Here is a 22,212-nt window from a genome sequence, read left to right as displayed (position 1 = left end):
AATAAAATTTGCTCTATTGTCTGTATCTATAAGATAGAGTCAAAGTTGTTGAACACTGAGCTATGTGGCTTTCTGTAAAAAAGGGAATTAAAATAATATTCTATACCTCATTTAATATTTCTCATCTGTCTACTAAATCTATTCACTCCTCCTATGGAAATTTTAAAATGGTAAAAGTTTAAAAAAAAAAGATGTTGAATAAAATCATTTTGATGATTACCTGCAGTCAGATTGGAACATAAATCAGAGAAAATCTGACATAAATGGCCTATGAGGTATCTCTTAGAACTATAAAAATACATTATTATGTACTGAACTTGTCATTTGACCATAAATTGGAGATTCAGACAAAAGTTGGCAAGGTTAAGAGTCATGAAAAACATGATTCTAGAAAAAGACAAAGTATGAAATGGATCAATGTGGAAGGCAACGCTTCCCTAAGGGCCTAATCACTGTACCATCCAGGTGACTAGTATTGAGCTCATGGAAAATTGACCATGAGAGCTGAAAATCCAGGTCAGTAGCTCACAGGATATCACCTTTGTCTACACCATGTAAAATCTTTTGGTTTTTCTCAGTGGTCTTCAAACTGTATTCTTTTTCCAAAGAACTACATTCAGACTTCTACATCTGTCTCTCTAATTTCTTATTCATATATTTGTAGAATATAAATAAGATCATATATTATTATAATTTATATTTATGCAATATATCACATATTTAATAACTTATTAATTGTCTTTCAATTACACATTAAAAAAGTGAGGCAATGGCCAAAAGATTTGAACACCCTGATTTATGAAACCAAATTATGGTCTTTACAACACAGACTCCTGAACTACTTCTTTTTCTTTTTTTTGTCTGTTTCCATTAATAATCTTTAGTGAGTGTCTATTGGGTCTAGAAAACAGTTACAGGAAAAGTAATGAAGACGGGGCCAATTCCTCACTGTGAAGAAACAAAATGAAAAAAAAAGCAAAAATTTTATAAAAATTCATATAAATTTAGTAAATATAAACATGTTGTCTTAGTTATCTAATGCTGCTATAACAGAAATACCACAAGTGGGTGGCTTTAACAAACAAATTTATTTTCTCACAGTTTAGGAGGCTAGAAGTCTGAATTCAGGGTACCAGCACTAGGGGGAGGCTTTCTTTCTTTGTAGGCTCTGGAGGAAGGCTCTTGTCACATTGAGCTTCTGCTCCAGGGCAATCTTCAAGTAGGTTGATATCTTTCTTCCCCCATCTCTGATTTTTCCTTGTTTATTTAATTTCTTTTTATAATCAAAAGAGATTGACTCAAAATACACCCTACACTAATCCTTCCTCATTAACATAACAAAGGCAACCCACTCCCAAATGGGATTATAACCACATGCGTAGAGGTTAGGATTTAAAATACATGTTTTGGGGGGACACAAATCAATCCATACCACATGCGTAAATAAAACTAAAAATAGTATTTAAGAGAATGTTTACTGTAAACAAGTGTTATTCAATGAATGTTGCTAACTGGAGGCTCAGGGGTATTAGACTGAATGAAATGGGTTCTACGGACATTATCGTTCTTGAATTTGGGAACTTCATACCATTCTTTGAACACAGCAGATAAGCTCCTGCCCTAGATTATTCATCTTGGCTCTTCCCTCTGCCTAGAAGGCTCTTCCCCCCAGTACTTCCCCCGGGCTAACCTTCTCCTATAGGGTCGCTATGAGTCAGAATTGACTCGATGGCAGTGGGTTTTTTTTTAACCTTCTCACCTCTTTTAAGCCTTTGCACAACAATTATCACTTTTTCTGTGAATCCTGTTCTGACCAACTATTTAAAACTGCAGTCTGCCACTCCAGCACTCCCCAAATCTCTTATCTTGCACTTTATTTTCTGTTTATTTGTTGTGCTTGGTTTTTACTTTGTTTCTCCTCATGCTAAAATATAAAAGAGCAAGGATGTTCTGCTTGTCTTGTTCACTGATGTATTCACTGAAGTATCCCAGTCACCTATGCTAGGCTTCAAACAGAATGGGTGCTCAATTTTTAAAAGAATAAATGAAAGTGAATACAAAAAGAAACTAAAAGACATATAGTTGGGTAAGAAATGTCTATAGTTTTAGTAAGTTATTAATTACTGATGTCATTTGTGTTTCAAGTTTAAAATGTGCATGTGTATATATAAAAAAGCCTTACATTTATTGTTATTCCCCTTTTCAAGGCTAACAAATTAAGGTGAAGGGCATCAGTGCACAAACAGCATAACCAAATATTGCTTTGGGCGCATGGGAACAGTACATTTCATTTGGAATGAATGTTAAGAATAAGAAAATATCTATGATCATGTAGACACTGTAAAGGCTGCTGTGTTAAAAATGTTGTTGTTGTTATGTGGGTTCCGACTCACAGAGACCCTACATACAACAGAACTGAAAACTGATTGGTGCTGCGCCATCCTCACAAGCACTGTTGTACTTGAGCCCATTGTTGCAGTCACTGTGTCAATTCATCTCGTTGAGGGTCTTCCTCTTTTTTGCTGATCCTCTACTTAACCAAGCATGATATCCTTCTCCAGGGACTGATTTCTTTTGATAACATGTCCAAAGTTTGTGAGACGAAGTCTCGCCATCCTCGCTTCTAAGGAGCATTCTGGCTGTACTTCTTCCAAGACAGATTTGTTCATTCTTTTGGCACCCCATGGTGTATAGTCAATATTCTTAGCCAACACCATAATTCAGAGGCGTCAATTCTTCTTCAGTCTTCCTTATTCATTGCCCAGATTTCCCATGCATATGAAGTAATTGAAAACACCATCACTTGGGTCAGGTGCACCTTAGTCTTTAAAGTGACATCTTTGCTTTTTAACACTTTAAAGAGGTCTTTTGCAGCTGACTTGCCCAGTGCAATTTATCCTTTGATTTCTTGACTGCTGTTTGCACGGGTGTTGATTGTAGATCAGGTAAAATGAAAACCTTCCTAACTTCAATCTTTTCTCCGTTTATCATGATGTTGCTCATTGGTCCAGTTGTGAGGATTTTTGTTTTCTTTATGTTGAGGTGTAGTCAATACTGAAGGCTGTAGTCTTTGATCTTCATCAGTAAGTCCTTCAAGTCCTCTTTCAGCAAATAAGGCTGTGTCATCTGCATATCCCAGGTTATTAGCAAGTCTTCGTCCAATCCTGATGCCACATTCTTCTTCATATAGTCCAGCTTCTCGGATTATTTGTTCAGCATACAGATTGAATAAGTATGGTGAAAGGATACAACCCTGACACACACCTTTTCTGACTTTACACCATGCAGTGCTCCCTTGTTCTGTTCCAATGACTGCCTCTTGATCTATGTACAGTTTTCTCATGAATACGATTAAGTGTTCTGGAATTCCCATTCTTCACAAAGTTATCCATAATTTGTTATGATACACACAGTCAAATGCCTTTGCATACTCAATAGCAACCCCCTGTCGATATACTGCTGCAGCCACTTTTGAATGATCTTCAGCAAACTTTTACTTGTGCGTGACATTGATGATGTTGTTCAATAATTTCTGCACTCGGTTGGAAGGAAAATTCAAGCCTCACATTGTAATAGCAAATGATTCTATTGGCAAAATACTGAACAGTACAGAAAGCATCAAAAGAAGACAGGAGGAATACACAGAGTCACTGTACCAGAAATAATTGGTAGACATTCAGTCATTCCAGGAGGTAGCATATGACCAAGAACCAATGGTATTGAAGGAAGAAGTTCAAGCTGCACTGAATACATTGGTGAGAAACAAGGTCTCAGGAATTAACAGTATACCAATTAAGATGTTTCAGCAATGCAGGGCTGGAAGAATTCACTTGTCTATGCCAATAAATTTGGAAGACAGCTACCTGGCCAACTCACAGGAAGAGATCCATATTTTTGCCCATTCCAAAGAAAGGTGATCCAACCAAATGGGGAAATTATTCAACCAAATGTTAAATATATAGCCAGAAAATTTATATAAAGCTTATTTGAGTACTTTTATACTGACTGATCACAGACTCCCTAAGCATAGAATTGTTTTCTAACAATATTTGAAGACCTGCAAAGATTCTGATATAGCTTCCAACCGTCAACATGGAAGAAATGCAGAAAAGCATGAGGGAAAGAAAAAAAAAAAGTGTGGAATGGAGGAAAAGTTTCAGATAACTCGTAACTCTCTCATACGGGGTCTTTAGAACTATGATGCAAAGCATTTAGAAAAGTATTTGAAGACTTTTAGGAAAATTGGTTATTTCAGTGACACAACTGCTATAATATGTTTTATATTTATTTCTATAAAATATGCACTAACTGTTAATTTACCGCTCTACTCACAAAGCATTGCAGAGTTATTTGAGATGTCAAGGTCTTAGAACCTCGGGTTCAGTGTAAATGTGAATGTAGGCCCTTGGATGGAAAAAATTGGCTTGCGTTGTGAGATGCTGAAATCATGACATTGTAATCATAAAACCCTAAAGAAAAGAGCACTTCATAGCACAAATCCTGAGCAATGATTGACGTGTACATGCTGTGAGCATTTCTCACTGTGTCATCATGTCTGGACAATGGCACTAGCACATACAGGCTATGAATGCTAAGCAGGAAAGGCAATCAGTTGATAGACTTCCTGAAACTTCTGAGATTTTTTTTAGGTAAGATAGAAGTCTGGAGAGAAGCATTCAAATCTTTCAACATGTATTGACAAATTTGATTGTAACTTGTATAATGATTGATTGATGTTGAGTATTCCATGAAACTGAATGACATATACTGCTTCTGAGGCAATGGAGGTCATTTTCCAGGGCAATATGTACAGTTGTGGCCACCCACTGTCTGTGGTATAGGAACTTAATAGGAAGAGGCAGGATGAAGGTGGGGATAAGTGATGTAGCTCTTACAATGTTACAGCACCTGTTTTCAGTAGTTACGAATCCACTTTAACCACATAGCCAATTCATGACCGTTGGGATATGTGATTGCCCACCAACATTTTCCACCTCTCAGGTTTATTGGAAAACTGAATTTCCACTGATAGTCATGCTCCTGAAAGGCTAGGGCCTTTATGACTGTTTGAAACCAAAGAAATGGCTGTGTACTGCAAACTACTATTTTCACAGGGTTATTGAGGTGTTATATGAGGTGTCTGAATTTCCGCTAGGGAAAAAAGAATACTGAGAATTTTTATTTGAGACACTTATGTCCCAGTGGACTTGGGGGTAGAATTAGTGGGACACCATGTGTCCCACTGGACTCTTAAGCATAGGCTTGTGGGAAGGGGCAAGAAAAAAAACAACCATACTAACTACTAAAAATTCAGACACACTCAATGATTCAGCATGCTTGCATTAATGAAAACACATGGTGCCAACAAAAAATTTAAAGCAGAAAATAATTAGGTCTTGAAGGGAATTTACATGCAGGATTGAATTGCACGTCTTATTTTAGCAAGGACAAGCTTTGAGAACATTTTCTTCATGGATCAAAAGGAAAAATAAATTATTCTATACAGGTTAGCCTGGAATGCCTGCAGCTAGTCTGATCTGTCATATTAAATATAGTATAGGATGAATGCTCTTGAGGTTGTCATAAAAGAAAAAAAAAATCAATATAGGAAATAAAATGCTGCCAACCAGGGGAAGAAAAAAAAAATTAAGTGTCATATTCTCCAGGGCAGGATTTATCCTTTTTAAATGTCTGAACTGGAAATTGTCAACTCTGCATGACGGGAAACTTCTTGCTTTGATTATATCTTCCTAAACACTTACATTTTGAGGGACTGTTCCATTGACTACAACCTACCCTTCCACTTTTCAGTTTATGAGAACTCAGCCACCATGCAGGATGCAGGCTGTTACAGATTGAATTGTGTCCCCCCAAAAGAAATGTGGAAGTCTAAACCCCTCTACCTGTAAATATGGCGCTGTTTTGAAATAGGGATTTTTTTTTTTTGTCATATTGGTGAGGCCAAATCAGAGTGGGGTGGGTCCTGAACCTAATCATCTCTGAGTGATGTCTTACAAAAAAAAGCAGAATAGATAGAGACACACACACAGGGGGAACACAAATGCCATGTGAGGACCCATCAACAAGTAAAGAATGCCAGAGATTACTGGCAGTCACCGGAAACTAGAAGAGAGGCCCACAGAAGGAGTTGAGGCAGCTGAGAGCCCAATTTGGACTGTGAGAAAATAAATTTCTGTTCTTTAAAGCCAAAAAGTACTGTGGTAATTTTTGTTACAGCAACACTCTGTAACTATGAGACAATATGCTGGTTCAGCTTTACAGATCTGTCACCCCCACTAAGTTTGTAATTTGCAAGCAACATCAGCCTGTCCTGAACACTGTATTGTACCATATTTTGAGTGTGGCAGCCAGCTACTTGCAGCAGGCCATATATACGAGGCCACCCATTATGTGAGGAGTAGAAAATTGTTTTTAATAGATAGACAATTATTCTGGATTTTGATGCCTCTGACAGCACTACTATCTTTGTTCTTGGACTTACTGAATGCCTGATACACTTTCCTGGTATTTCGTACAACACTGACAAAAACTAAGAAATTCCACTCCTTAGTAAAAGAAATGAGGCAATGACCTGGTGTTCATGGGATTTACATCTCTCATAATGTGCACTAACATCCATGTTGATCCTGACATGCACAACAATAAACTATTGAAAATATACCTATGGTTGGGATATACTTTTGAAGGCTGTGGTAACTGCCCAGAATCAGTGACCAGTGTATTGAGCGACAATATACAGATTCAAGAACAAATGGGAAAGGTTGGGGCTGTAGCCTCTCATTCTTAGACTTATGAACCACTTTCCAAATCTTTGTTTCTTACCCCCATAATCCTTGGAGCAATGTCTGGAGGTAGGGCAAAGGCTTCAGGTGGGCATGTTGCCTTGCTGCCATGGACTACTCCCCATGTGGAAGGTTGTAGTTTGAGGTAGATCAGAGTGGGGAATCTCTACAACACAGGGCCCAGGGCAGTGGCCAATCTTGCCCAGGTCACTGGATGATACTGCAGTAAGTTGGTGGTTAAATTTGCCACTAAATTAACAGTTGCCAAATAGTGAGACAAGGCTTGACAGAATTAGCAGAGAAAGGTGCATGCCCTGAAGAGTGTGGACTCCCAGAATAATGGCCGTTTCGGTGTGATTTGGATTTTTTTTTTTTTTTTCAAATTTCAGAGGGCGTGAATGCCTTTGTGGATGAATATAGAACAGCTGGATCAACTTAAACAGGTATCTTTGTAATTGTAGAGATTTAAGTTAGGTGGATTGGGCAGGCATGTGTAGAATATAATAAAAACTTTATGCCTGAGTCTCTTTCCTGAAAATTGCATCTTATTCTCATCCTCCAACATCACCATCAGACTAGGCTCAAGAATTACAGAACATGACCTAGCTAACATCTGTCCATACCTGTCATAGTTGCTAGGAGTAGAGGTGAATAATTGACTCAAGATGAGTCAATGAGTTTTCACTCTCCAGGGAATTTAGAATGTATTTTTAGATTGAGACATTTAGCTATGGTTATATGAACTGAGAAATTATGTCTACATGAGGGCTGAGGAGGCTACTTTGGTGGCTATAATGGGCCTTGTGTAAATTTACGATGGAATAGATTACCAAAGGTAGGCTGCAGAGGAAGAAGAAGAAGAAAAAAAAAAAAAAAACAGGAAAATGGCAGAGTTCCAGGGTTGAGCGATTGCAAGCCTCCAGGGAACGTGAGAGGGAGAGTTACTGTGAAGCTCAGTGCTGGATTTTGCAGCTGTGTTCAGCAGCAAACCAAAAGGTTGGAGACTCAAGTCCAACTAAAGGTGACATGAGAGAAAGGCCTGGTGATCTACTTCTGAAAAAAATCAGCCATGAAAACCCCATGAAGCCCAGTTCTACTCTGACACCCATGGGATGGCCATAAGGAGGAGTCTGCTCCACGGCTACTGGTTCACTGTGAGGTTTAGCTTACGTTTCACAATTACATTCGTGAGATCCCTCTGTATCCTTAGGATGTGCCTTCTCATTATTTGAGCTAACTTACTGCTTTCTCTGTTCTTCCGTAATGTATGTATGTGTGTGCGCGTGTGAGAATATTCATTTCTGCTATGGACGACAAGGAAAACAAGTGGTATGGATGAAACTCATCAGAAGTGCTCATCATATACAATAATTAGAAATATATGAAACACTTTAATGACATAGACTAAATGGAACATATGTATGCTGTTCATAATTTAAACATATGAAAAAAGAGAATAGAAAAAACTAAGTCATAAGTTACTGATCGTTTTCTTCTAGATTGATATCTATGTCATCCCTAAATCAGACACCCTCTGGTAACACCATCATGTTCCCATTCTGAATCTGCATATACTCTGTCCCAAAACACAGACTGTTGAGCTACAACTCTGGCCAGGCAGACATGCCCCTGAATCTCTCCAATATGGCAATCGTGTGTCCCCTCCAGGCACTATCTGCTGACTTGCCTTGCTTACCATGAGCTATGGTCCTCATAGTCTCACCATCATCAGGGAAGCCAATAAGGCAGAGAGAGAGAGGACATGCAAGCCTTTTGGGATTCAGGGAGCATCCTGCTTTTACCTTTTAAGTGTGTTAACCTCCTCCATCTGGTTCCCCTTGCTTCTTGCTGTATATTCTACATTGATTTAATAGATTGTGTGAGTCAAGCATTTCAATTTGTTATGTGTGCCTTTCTGTTCCATGACCACTCAGATAACTTGCCTGGTAATATACTTGGAGGGTACCACCACTGCGTCAAGATAACTTCCCACATGACTTCCTTGCAGTCAAAGAATCCTTGACAAGAAAATGCACCACAGACTTAACAGGCTCTCTAGATTTATCGTTGTTGTTGTTAGATGCCATTGAGTTGTTCTGACTCATAGTGACCCTATGTACAACAGAATGAAATGCTGCCTGGTCCTGCACCATCCTCACAATTATTGCTATCTCTGAGCCCACTGTTGCTGCCACTGTGTCACTCCATCTTATTAAGGGTCTTCCTCTCTCCGCTGATCTTCTACTTTACCAAGCATCATGTCCTTCTTCAGGGACTGGTCCTTCCTGATAACATGTCCAAAATGCATGAGACAACGTCTTGCCTTCCTTGCTCCTAAGGAGCATAGTGGTTGTAGTTTTTCCGAGACAGATTTATTCATTCTTCCGGCAGTCCACGGTATATGCAATATTCTTCACCAACACCAGGATTTAAAGGCATAAATTCTTCTTCAGTCTTCTTTATTCATTGTCCAGCTTTCCCATGCATATGAAGAAATTGAAAAACCATGGCTTGGGTCAGGCACACCTTAGTCCTCAAAGCAGCATCTTTGTTTTTCAACATTTTAAAGAGATTTTTTTCAGCAGATTTGCCCAATATAATACGTCGTTTGATTTCTTGCCTCTTGCTTCCGTGAGTGTTGATTGTGAATCCGAGTAAAATGAAATCCGTTACAACTTCAATATTTTCTCCATTTATCATAATGTAGTCTATTGGTCCAGTTGTGAGGATTTTTGTTTTCTTTATGTCAAGGTGTAACCCACACTGAAGACAGGTATAACCCACACTGAAGACTGTAGTCTTTGATCTTTATCAGCAAGTGCTTCAAGTCGTTTTCACTTTCAGCAGCCAAAGTTGTGTCATCTAGATTTATTAGCGGGCTTGAAATTATTTTAAGACAAGTTCCATAAGAATTTACAGGACTATTTATTTATAGCCACACATTAACAAATGAAAACAGTAACCTGAAGAGAATACTATTAAAAAAAGAGAAAAAAACAAAAAACTTTCAAGAAAAAGCATCCAAATTTACAGCACTATTTTACCAGCTATTTATTTCAGCTTTTGCTGCTTTACTGTCAAAGCCTATGCTTGAGAACTCCAGCCCCAAGTGAGGAATAAGAACCTAGTAATACCATGAAAGGAAACTCTGGTGGCATAGTGGTTAAGTGCTACGGCTGCTAACCATAGGGTTGGCAGTTCAAATCTGCCAGGCGCTCCTTGGAAACTCTATGGGGCAGTTCTACTCTGTCCTACAGGGTTGCTATGAGTCGGAATCGACTTGACGGCACTGGGTTCTTTTTTCTTTTTTTTTTTAATGCCAAGAAAAAGGTACAGAATGATTTGGAAGATGAGTTGAATTTTGACAGGAATTTCAGACTGAGGTGAGTATTTAGGCATATGACGCCAGTGTCATCCAAGAAACTGGACATCGTTGCTAAATCTAACATGTACATCCAGTAAACAATAGCCTAGAGCGATGCCTATATAAAATTATGTCAAGCCCAAACAAGTAGACTATGTGTATCTGTAACCAAATAAGGGAAAAAAAATTGTGTGTGTGTGTGAATGTGTATTTTGTTGGATTTGTACTCTGCTTCTTTATATTTCAATGGACATGCTTTATTTGTAATGCAATTTTATATTTCCATTGGATACGGTGAGGTTTTTAGGCCTACAATGATCTAAAGCCAAAGAAAGGAATGCGGCCACTAAAAGGGTGATTTGATGCCTTAAAGTACTTTCTTAGAGAAGGAAAAGTACTTTTTCTAAAGTATTTAGAAAAGAAAGTACTTTAAGGCAAGGAGGGGGTAAAAACTAATGTATTGATTATGGTTAGAGAGAAAAACTTATAGAGGCAGGACACCGTTTTCTCTGAGTCTTAAGGAAGATGGAAATGATGGGAAAAAGAGACAAAGTTTGAGATGTCGATGACAGTCTGGATTCAGGCTTCATTTCAGTAAAGCAGGAAGCAAAATACTGTGCAGAGTCCCAGTGAAGATGGAGATCTCCAGAGCAGTTTGGATTGCCTGCAGAATTGTTTCCTTGTATGCAAGAGATGGACTAAGAATCTATCCTAAATAATCTCCTTTTCCTTCAAGTAAGCCTCTCTTAGATTATATGTAGGTCTCTGGGTGGTGCAAACGGTTTGCACTCGTCTACTAGCCTAAAGATTGGTAATTCGAACCCACCCAGGAGCGTCATGGAAGAAGTCCTGGCAATCTGCTTCCATAAAGATTACAGCCAAAAAAACCCTATGGAGCATTTCTACTTTGTAACACATGGGGTCGCCATGAGTCAAAATAGACTCGACAGCAATGGGTTTAGGTACACAAGGCCTTCCTCACTAGTACTGTTTTCCATGTGAATTCCCTTGAAGCAGAAAGAATGACAAGCACACAGAAAGCTTGTTTGCTGAGTGAAGTGATAGATTCTTCTTGGTTGTTTTATGGTTCAAAATCCAATTTAATCTGTCACTCGAGCTTACGCTGAAGAGAGGCTGCTTTGATTAAAAGAAAGGCTTCTTTGTTACCTTATTTAGGTGTGAACCACTGAAGGAGCAGAGCTGGTATGGCTTATTTATTTTAGAGGAAGAAAATTAAGATAAAAAATAGCTAGAAGCATCTTCTCTGGTTTATGGAAACAAAAGATTTATTTACCAGTATTTCTGGTATCTAAATGATTAAGAGCGATTTCAATAAGAATTTCTTTTTTTTTTTTTTAGATTTTTTTTTTATTAACTTTTATTGAGCTTCGAGTGAATGTTTACAAATCAAGTCAAACTGTCACATATAAGTTTATAGACACCTTACTCCGTACTCCCACTTGCTCACCCTGTAATGAGTCAGCCCTTCTAGTCTCTCCTTTCGTGACAATTTTGCCAGCTTCCAACTCTCTCTATCCTCCCATCCCCAAAATTTCTTTTTTTAAAAGAAGTTATTTTTAAATTACTATTTTTTTAAAAAATAAATTCTCATGTACTATGAATGATGACTTAAGTCTTGCTTTGAAAAAATACTTTTATACTGCATATATTCTTGCTAAGAAGCCATTGTAGCACAGTGGTTAAAGTGCTCAGCTGCTAACCAATAGATCAGTGGTTCAACCCACCAGCCACTCCTCGGGAGAAGATGTGGCAGCCTGTTTCTGTAAAGATTTAAAAAAAAAAAAAATTTTTTTTTTTTTTTTTTTTTAATCCTACGGCCTTGAAAATCCTATGGGGCATTCTACCCTGTCTTACAGGGTCTCTATGAGTCAGAATCAGCTTGAAGGCAATGGAAGAAAATTAAGAATATAAACAAAATTAATTTTGTTTATATTCTTATTAAGATAAATGTAGAATTTAGTGTGAGTCAGAATCTACTTGACAACAACCTTTTTTTTTTTTTTTCTCTGACATGAGAAAGAATGGGGCCACTTCAAGTTTTTGAGGATCTTGTTATATTAGAAAGGAAGAAATGGACAAATATGGTTATACAAATGTGGTCCATTTTGAAGGTTTGTTGTTAGGCGCTGTTGAGCCAATTCAGACTTATAGTGATTCCATGTGGCAGTGTAGAAACTGTCCCACAGGGTTTTCTTGGCTATAATCTTTACAGAAGCAGATTGCCAGGTCTTTCTCCTGCAGAGCCACTGGGTGAGTTCGAACTGCCTACCTTTTGGTAGCAGCTGAGCACTTAACCGTTGTGCCACAAGGGATCCTTATTTTACATGTTTACATCCAGGAAATTAACACAAAAATGTAATGAAAGTATGGTATTCACTACATATGGGGAAAATATATAAAACTTGAACTCATAGTGGATTACATGAAGGTAGGCTGGCAACGGCATTATCTGAAAGGTTTTAATCAATGTCTTCTGCTGTCACTTACAGAGATGAGCTTTGTGGTATGTCGTAATTTGACAGCAGAGACCACATTCTTGCCTCAGTTTTTCAAATTTCTGTTTCATAAATTCTAGAAGCAGTGTTTTCAAATTTTCATCCTGTGCTTTACTCAAGGACTTTCTCCTCCTACCTTTCAAAACACAAAATTTCCTCTTACTTCCCCTTACTATCATTCTGGTGGCAATTTCTTTTGTTAAAGAATCTAACATGAATATGGACAGATTTATACAAACTAAAAAATATTAAATAAGGGCTCAGTACTTCAAATATTTTTTGTGCTTATTTCCTACACCTACTTCTTCGTTCTTTGTTATGTACAGTGCTATTAAGGACAAATGGATGAGAACTCTAAATCCTTGACAATCTCATATATTCACTACCCCTGGGAGTGATAAAGCAGATCTGCTGAAACCCTGAAAGGAAGAGTCAATAGTTACTGTCAGGGGCTCATATCCTTGGACATTCATGGAAGGGAAGAGAGTTAAGAGGATTTCTGCCTCAGTGACATCTTCTGGGGAAGAGAACGTAAAAGAGGAAACAGTTGCAATCAACTGCCAAATTGCTGGCAACATGGCATAGGGTTTTTTCATCCCTCTCTGTTCTAGGAGTTTCAATGAGAGCTCTGAATGTCTAGAATATGCCCAATCAGGTGGAGAGGGTTAGGCTGACATCATTTGCCAGAGCAAAAGGTTGTATGCATTGCTATATGTTGACATAACTTATCCTTTCAAGAACACAGTAAAGAAAATGTTTGATATCCTACTTTGGTGAGTAGCATCTGGGGTCTTAAAAGCTTGTGACTGGCCATCTAAGATATTCCACTGGTCCTGTCTGAAGCACGGGAGAATGAAAAAAAACCAAAGACACAAAGGAAAGGTTAGTCCAAAGGACTAATGGATTGCAACTACCACAGCCTCCGCGAGACTGAGTCCAGCATAACTAGATGGTGCCTGGCTACCACCACTGACTGCTCTGACAGGGATCACAATAGAGAGTCCTGGACAGAGCAGGAGAAAAATGTAGAACAAAATTCTAACTCACAAAAAAAGTTCAGACTTACTGACCTGACAGAGACTGGAGAAACCCCGATAATATGGTTTCTGGACACCCTTTTAACTCAGTACTGAAGTCACTCCTGAGGCTCACCCTTCAGCCAAAGATTAGAAAAAGACCCGTAAAATAAAATGAGACTAAATGGGCATACCTACCCAGGGACAAGAATGAGAAGGCAGGAGTGAACAGAAAAGCTGGTAAGGGGGAACCCAAGGTTGAGAAGGGTAGAGTGTTGACATGTCTTCGGGTTAGCAACCAATGTCATAAAACATTGTTTAATGAAAATCTAATTTGCTCTGTTAACCTTCATATAAAGCACAATAAAAAAAAAAAAAATACAGCCTTGGAAACTCTACCGGTCAGAATCGATTTTACAGCAATGGGTGGGTAGGTACATACTTCATTCATTCTTTAAAACAAACATATATCTAGAATATTTGAGATTTCTCTTTTCTGTATTGAATCTAGTAGAAAACAAGACCAACCCCTGAAAATTAATATATTTCTGTGCAGTATCTGACAAACTAAGAAAAGCATGGTATATAAATAATGTTGTTGCCCTTATTTTTAGTTATCTTGAAATAAATCTATGTGATTTGCTCATGTTACTTCTCTGCCTGGAATGCCCTGATCCCATTTCTTTTCCTATAAAATACTCTATGCATCCTTTGAGAGGGTGCCTCAAGAAAACCTCTCTAAGTAGCTTTCATTTCTTCAGGCAGGTTACATACTTCCTAATTAGAGTTAGCACACTGTATTAATGTTTTATAAAACAGATACGTGTTATAGCCAAGCATGTTTCTGTTTCTTTCAGTCAAGATCAGGACACATGCATATTTATCTTTGTGTCCCCAGAACTTATAGTTTTCAACATTCAGTAAATGCCTGTGCCTGAGGGTGTCTGATTTTCCCATTCATTTTGAGTTCTTTGATTCAGGAAACATTATTTATCTTTGTATTACCGGTGTTAGCTCTATCATGCACACAACAGGATTCCAAAAATATTATTTAAATGAATAAAACAAACTTAATTTTAAATATTTCACACCAAAATAAAATTACCATTGTCTTTAATGTTGCAAAGAAGAGCTGTTTGAGCCATGTGATGGTATAGCCATAAGAAAGTACAATTCTTTTTGCTTACTTAATCTATTGTACATTTAGATTACAATTGCTTTACAATAATACCATTTGCTAAAGAAATTCATGCCCTGGGCTCTAGGGATACAATGTTGAATTAAAAAAAAAAAAAAGTATTATCTACTTCCATGACATTCTATTAAAGAGATACCAGTTGTCATTGAGCCCACTCCAACTTATGGGAACCCTATGCATGTCAGAGCAGACCTATGCTCCACAGAGCTTTCAGTGGCTGGTTTTTCAGAACTAGAGTGTAAGGCCTTTCTTCGGAGGCATCTCTGGGTAGACTCAAACCTCTAAACTTTTGGTTAGTAGCCAAGCATATTAATTGCTTGCATGACCCACGGACTTCATTAAAGAGAGAGCCATTAAAAAATGAAAACACAGAAACATATGTAATTACAAACTGTGATAAGTTCTATACAGAAAAATAATCACATGTAGATTTGTGAAGTTGAAGGGAAGTTAAAGCAACGTTTAAGCTGAGACCTAGAGGATGTATAGGCAGAAGAATGAAGGCACCATCATTCCAGGATGCAATAACAGCATGAGTGAAGGCTCAGAAAGTTTGCTCTGTTCAAGCAAGAGGCAGTGTCATTGGAATATAATGCATGTGTCGTAAAGTTGTGCAGAATTAGGTTTGCAGAGTAAGTGGTAGCAAAATTAACGTTGTAGATTAATTTCAGGGTTTTTAGCTTCTTTAATTTTCTTTTTAAATGCATTGAGAAGCCACTTAAAATTGTATGCAGACTGCATGAGATAATTAATATTTTTCAAAAAGAAAATCATCTTGGCTGCTGTGTGAAGAATGAATTTGAAGGGAAAAAAGTGGATCTAGAAAGACTAGTTGTGAGAAGAACATTGTAGTGGACCTGATGACTAGTGATGATATCTTGGGGAATTATTGCAGAGAAGATGGAGGGAAATAGAGATATGTGAAATATTTTTAGGGAGGTGAATTTTTAGGAATTAGTGATGGATCAAATGAGGGTGAGAAGCAAAGGAATGTTTCAAGAATGGCTCTTTCTAATTTGACTATCTTGGTGAACAGAAATACCACTTACTGATATTTGGAAAACTGTAAGAAGAGCCAATTTTCATGCCAGAAGTTGGGAGTAAAGTCAGAGTTCTGTTTTGTATATTAAAATTTTGAAATAACTGAGAAATAACTAAAGATGTTAAGGAGGCAGCTGAGTATATAAACTTAGAGCTCATAGAGGAAGTACTGACTTGGAACATACATTGCAAAGTCAGGGATCTATAGTTAATATTTGATGTCATGTGAATAAATGAAATTACTCACAGGGTGAAGAGTGAGAAGCAGTCTAGACCAAGCCCTGAGTAAAAGGTATTCTGAGGTCAGATAGGAGCAAAGAGTTGAAAAAGATAGGAGAAAGGCACAATCAGAGATTTGGCAAGGAAACTACTAGAATGTGATGTCAGTAAAGACAAGAGAAGAATTTTTTCTTCTTTTAAGAGAGAAGATTGCCCATCCTGCAGTATGATGCCCAGAGTTTTAGTAGGATAAGAAATTACAGTTTACATGGAGACCAAGTAGTGAACTGAGCAAGAGCAGTTTTGTGATAATTTCTACAGAGAAAAATAATTGTGAAGGCAAAAATACAAACTGGAGAGGGTTAAAGTGTGATAGCAAGTGGCAATGTTATGTGAATTTCACCTCAATAAAAAAGAAATAGAGGAGACTAAGGTTTCTGGAAGTAAAGGTAAATAATTCATTTTGTACTGTAAATTTTTGGATACTCAAGTAAATGTACTCCTATTCTTTGACCTAGACTTCTCTCCTAAACTTCTGTTACCTCTTCCCTTTTGATCTTAAGGTGTTTTGCAGACTTTTTGGTGTTTTGATAGATTTCTTCAGTTCTCAACTGTTACTGTTCCCGTTTTCAACAATTGGAGTTTTAAATTTAAAAAATCTCATTTTTAGTCTCAATATTTCATTTTTATGGGCTGCAAATCTGCAAGTTATAGAAAGCAGAGCCATTTCCTCTCCTGTTGGACAAACATGTACTTTCATTGGAAGGCAGAAAGACAGCCTGCCCCATACGTACCCAGTGGAAGCAATAGCACTTTCACAGACTTAGGAAAACAAGGTTGATGAGCAAAATCTTGTGCCCTTCTTTCCTTAACTGCAATGCTCTTGGGCACCATGCATTCCTCTGAACTCTGCCCACTGTTCTATCACACCTGTTTTATCACTCAGGAAAATTACATAATGACAAATGAGATGGCAGAGTTTCAGAAGAACTCTATAGCAATACTATTTTTCCCCAGATAGACATATCCATCTGATGTTTCAAAGTTATCCCAAAGTTATTTATTTATTAATTTATCATCCATCGATCCATCGATCCATCAATCGATCCATCCATCCATCCATCCATCCATCCATCCATCCATCCATCCATCCATCCATCCATCCATCCATCCATCCATCCATCCATCCATCCACCCCCCCACCCATCCATCCATCTATTTAGCTTTAGGCAAAAGTTTACAAATCAGGTCAGTCTATCATATAAAAAGTTATATATACCTATATGTCCTCCTCCTACTGAGACAACACATTCCTCATCTCCACCCTGTATTCCCCATGTCTGGTCAACCAGCTCCTTTCCCCCTCTTCCTTCTCATCTTGCCACCAGACAGGAGTTGCCCACATGGTCTGAAGTGTCTACTTGAGCCAAGAAGCTCACTCTTCACCAGTATCATTCTCTATCTTGTAGTTCAGTCCAATCCCTGTCTGTAGAGTTGGCTTCAAGGAATGGTTCCAATCTTGGGCTAACAAAGGGTCTGGGGACAATGACCACCAGGGTCTCTCCAGTCTCAGTCAGACCATTAAGCCTGGTGTTTTTACGAGAATTTAAGATCTGCATCCCACTGTTCCGCTCCATCAGGGATTCTCTGTTGTGTTCCCTATCAGGGCAGTGATTGGTGGTAGCCAGGCACCATCTAGTCCTTCCAGTCTCAGGTTGATGAAGCCTCTATTTTATGTGGTCCTTTCTCTCTCTTGGGCTCATCTTTACCTTATGTCTTTGGTGTTCTTCACTTTCCTATGCTCCAGGTAGGTTGAGACCAATTGATGCATCTTAAATGGCCACTTGCTAGTGTTTAAGGTCCCAGACGCCTCTCACCAAAGTGGGATGCAGAATGTTTTCTTAATACATCTTGTTGTTCCAATTGACCTAGATGTTCCCTGAAACCATGGTCCCCAGATCCCCGTCCCTGCTACTCTGGCCTTTGAAGCATTTGGTTGTATTCAGGAAACTGCTTTTGGTTTACTCCAGTTTACTGACTTCTCCTGTGTTGTGTGTTGCCCTTCCCTTCACCTAAAATAATTTTTGTCTACTATCTAGTTAGTGAATATATTCTCTCCCTCCCTCTCCACTCTCATAGTCATCAAAGCATATTTTCTTCTCTGTTTAAACTTTATCTAGAGTTCTTATAATACTGGTCTTAGAAAGTATTTGTGCTTTTGCAACTGACGAATTTCACTCAGGATAATGACTTCCAGATTCCTCCACGTTATGAAATATTTCACAGATTCCTCACTGTTCTTTATTGATGCGTAGTATTCCATTGTGTGACTATACCATAATTTATTTATCCATTCATCCATTGATGGGCACCTTGGTTGCTTCCATTTTTTTGCTATTGTAAACAGTGCTGCAATGAACATGGGTGTGTATATATCTGCTCATGTGAAGGCTCTTATTTCTTTAGGGTATATTCCAAGGAGTGGAATTGCTGGGTTTTTTAAGGAAGTGCCAAATCGATTTCCAAAGTGGTTGTACCATTTTACATTCCCACCAAAAGTGTATAAGTGTTCCAGTCTCTCCACAACCTCTCCAACATTTATTATTTTGTGTTTTTTGGATTAATGCCAGCCTTGTTGGGGTGACATGGAATCTCATTGTAGTTTTGATTTGCATTTCTCTAATGGCTAATGATTGTGAGCATTTCCTCATATATCTGTTAGCAGCCTGAATGTCTTCTCTGGTAAAGTGCCTGGTAATAACCTTTGCCAATTTTTTAATTGGGTTATCTTTTTGTTGTTGAATTTTTCCAGTATCATGTAGATTTTAGAGATCAGATGCTGATTGGAAATGTAATAGCTAAAAACTTTTTCCCAGTCTGAAGGTAATCTTTTTACTCTTTTGGTGAAGCCTTTGGATGAATACAGGTGTTTGACTTTTAGGAGCTCCCAGTTATCTAATTTCTCTTCTGGTGTTTGTACATCATTAGTAATATTTTGTATAGTGTTTATGCCGTGTATTAGGGCTCCTAGCATTGTCCCTATTTTTTCTTCCATAACCTTTATCATTTTAGATTTTATATTTAGGTCTTTGATCCATTTTGAGTTAGTTTTTGTGCATGGTGTGAGGTATGGGTATTGTTTCATTTTTCTGTCGATGAATATCTAGTTATGCCAGCACCATTTGTTCAAGGGATTGTCTTTTCCCCATTTAAATGACTTTGGCCTTTGTCAAATATCAGCTGTTCATATGTGGATGGATTTATGTCTGGATTCTGGATTCCATTCCATTGGTCTATGTATCTGTTGTTGTACCAGTATCAGGCTGTTTTGACTACTGTTGCGGATAATGTGTTCTAAAATCAGGTAGTGTGAGGCTTCCAACTTTACTCTTCTTTTGCAGTAACGCTTTACTTATCTGGGGCCTCTTTCACTTCCATATGAAGTTGGTGATTTATTTCTCCATCTCATTAAAAAATGTCACTGGTATTTGGATTGGGATTGCATTGTATCTATAAATGGCTTTGGGTAGAGCAGACATTTTTACAATGGTGAGTTTTCCTGTCCAAGACCAAGGTATGTTTTTCTACTTGTGTAGGTCTTTTGGTTTCTTGCAGCAGTGTCTTATAATTTTCTTTGAATAGGGCTTTTACATCTCGGGTTAGATTTATTCCTAAGCATTTTATCTTCTTGGGGGCTATTGTAAATGTTATTGATTTGGTGATTTCCTTTTTGACATTCTCTTTGTTGGTGTAGAGGAATCCAACTGATTTATGTATGTTTATCTTGTATCCTGATACTCTGCTAAACTCTTCTGTTAGTTTCAGTAGTTTTCTTAAGGATTCTTTAGGGTTTTCCGTGTGTAAAATCATGTCATCTGCAAATAGAGATACCTTTACTTCTTTTTGCCCATTTGGATGTCTTTTATTTCTTTATCTAACCTAATAGCTCTGGGTAGGACTTCCAGCACAATGTCGAATAAAAGTGGTGATAAAGGGCATCTTCGTCTGGTTCCTGTTCTCAAGGGGAATGCGTTCAGTCTCTCACTGTTTAGGATGATGTTGGCTGTTAGCTTTGCATAAATGCCCTTTATTATGCTGAGGAATTTTCATTCTATTCCTATTTTGCTGAGGGCCTTTTTTTTAATCATGAATGGGTGTTGGACTTTGTCAAATGCCTTTTCTGCATCAATTGATAAGATCAAGTGGTTCTTGTCCTTTGTTTTACTTATGTGATGGATTATATTGATTGTTTTTCTAATGTTGAACCACCCCTGCACACCTGGTATGAATCCCACTTGGTTGCGGTGAATTATTTTTTTGGTATGTTGTTGAATTCTATTGGCTAGAATTTTGTTGAGGATTTTTGCATCTCAGTTCATGTGGGATACAGTTCTGTAATTTTATTTTTTTTGTGGTGTCTTTACCAAGTTTTGGTATCAGGGCTGTGGTGGCTTCATAGAAGGAGTTTGGGAGAATTCCGTCCTTTTCAATGCTCTGGAATCCCTTTAGTATTAGTGGTGTTAACTCATCTCTGAAAGTTTGCTACAATTCTCCAGTGAAGCCATCAGGGCCACAGTTTCTTTGGTTGGGAGTTTTTTAATTACCTTTTCAATTTCTTCTTTTGTTATGGGTTTATTTAGTTGTTCTACCTTTGTTTGTGATAGTTTAGGTAGGTAGTGTGTTTCTAGAAATGTGTCCATTTCCTCTAGGTTTTCAAATTTGGTAGAGTACAATTTTTCATAGTATTCTGTTATGATTCTTTTAATTTCAGTTGGGTCTCTTGTGATGTTGCCCATCTCATTTCTTATTCCGGTTATTTTCTTCATCTCCTGTTTTTCTTTTGTCAGTCTGGACAATGGTTTATCAATTTTGTTAATCTCTTCAAAGAACGAGCTTTTGGTCTTGTTAACTCTTTCAATTGTTATTCTGTTCTCTATTTCATTCAGTTTTGCTCTCATTTTTATTATTTTCTTTCTTCTGGTGCCTGAGGGTTTCTTTTGTTGCTCTCTTTCTATTTGTTCAAGTTGTAGGGATAATTCTTTGATTTTGGCCCTTTCTTCTTTTTGGATGTGTGCATTTATTGATATAAATTGACCTGTGAGCACTGCTTTATCTGTGTTCCAAAAGTTCTGATAGGAAGAGTTTTCATTCTCACTTGATTTTATGAATTTCTTTATTCTGTCCTTAATTTCTTCTATAATTCACTGTTTTTTAGCAAAATGTTGTTCAGTTTCCATGTGTTAGATTTCTTTTCTCTGTTTTTTTTCTGTTATTGATTTCTAGTTTAATAGCTTTATGGTCAGGAAGATGCTTTGTAATATTTTGATGCTTTGGATTCTGTTAAGGCTTGCTTTATGGCCTAATATGTGGTCTGTTTTAGAGAATGTTCCATGTGTATTGGAAAAGAAAGTATACTTGTCTGCTGTTGGGTGGAATGTTCTGTATATGTCTATGAGGTCAAGTTGGTTGATTGTGGCATTAGATCCTATGTGTCTTTATTAAGCTTTTTTCTGGATGTTCTTTCCTTCAGTGAAAGTGGTGTGTTGAAGTCTCCTACTATTATTGTGGAGCTGTGTATCTCACTTTTCAATGCTGTTAGAGTTTGTTTTATGTATCTTGAAGCCTTGTCACTGGATGCAGAAATATTTAATATGGTAATATCCTCCTGGTATATTGTTCCTTTAATTATTATATAGTGTCCTTTCTTATCCTTTGTGGTAGATTTAATTTTGAAGTCTCTTTTGTCAGGAATTAGTATAGCCACTCCTGCTCTCTTTTGATTGTTGTTTGCTTGATATATATTTTTTGCATCCTTTGAGTTTTAGTTTGTTTGTGTCTTTAAGAGTAAGGTGTGTCTCTTGTAGGCAGCATATAGAAGGGTCGTGGTTTTTTATCTATTCTGCCACTCTCTGTCTCTTTATTGGTGCATTCATTCCATTTACATTTAGTGTGATTTTAGATAGGTATGAGTTTAGTGTTGTCATTTTGATGTTTTTTTCTGTGGGTTGTTGACAGCTTCTTTTTTCCCTTTAATTTTTTGTGCTGAATAGGTTTT

At 37.6% G+C, this 22,212-nt stretch overlaps 1 protein-coding gene across 1 annotated transcript in view; it reads right to left on the bottom strand.

Moving 5' to 3' along the window:
• Positions 1–22,212, bottom strand: part of TACR3 (tachykinin receptor 3) — a 104,952-nt gene that overhangs the window by 3,369 nt on the left and 79,371 nt on the right. The window lies entirely within an intron of this gene.

This window comes from Loxodonta africana, chromosome 5, assembly GCF_030014295.1.
Source record: "Loxodonta africana isolate mLoxAfr1 chromosome 5, mLoxAfr1.hap2, whole genome shotgun sequence".
In the NCBI taxonomy this organism is placed as follows: domain Eukaryota; kingdom Metazoa; phylum Chordata; class Mammalia; order Proboscidea; family Elephantidae; genus Loxodonta; species Loxodonta africana.
Note: the sequence above shows the minus strand (reverse complement) of the source record. Positions and strands in the feature narration are given on the sequence as shown.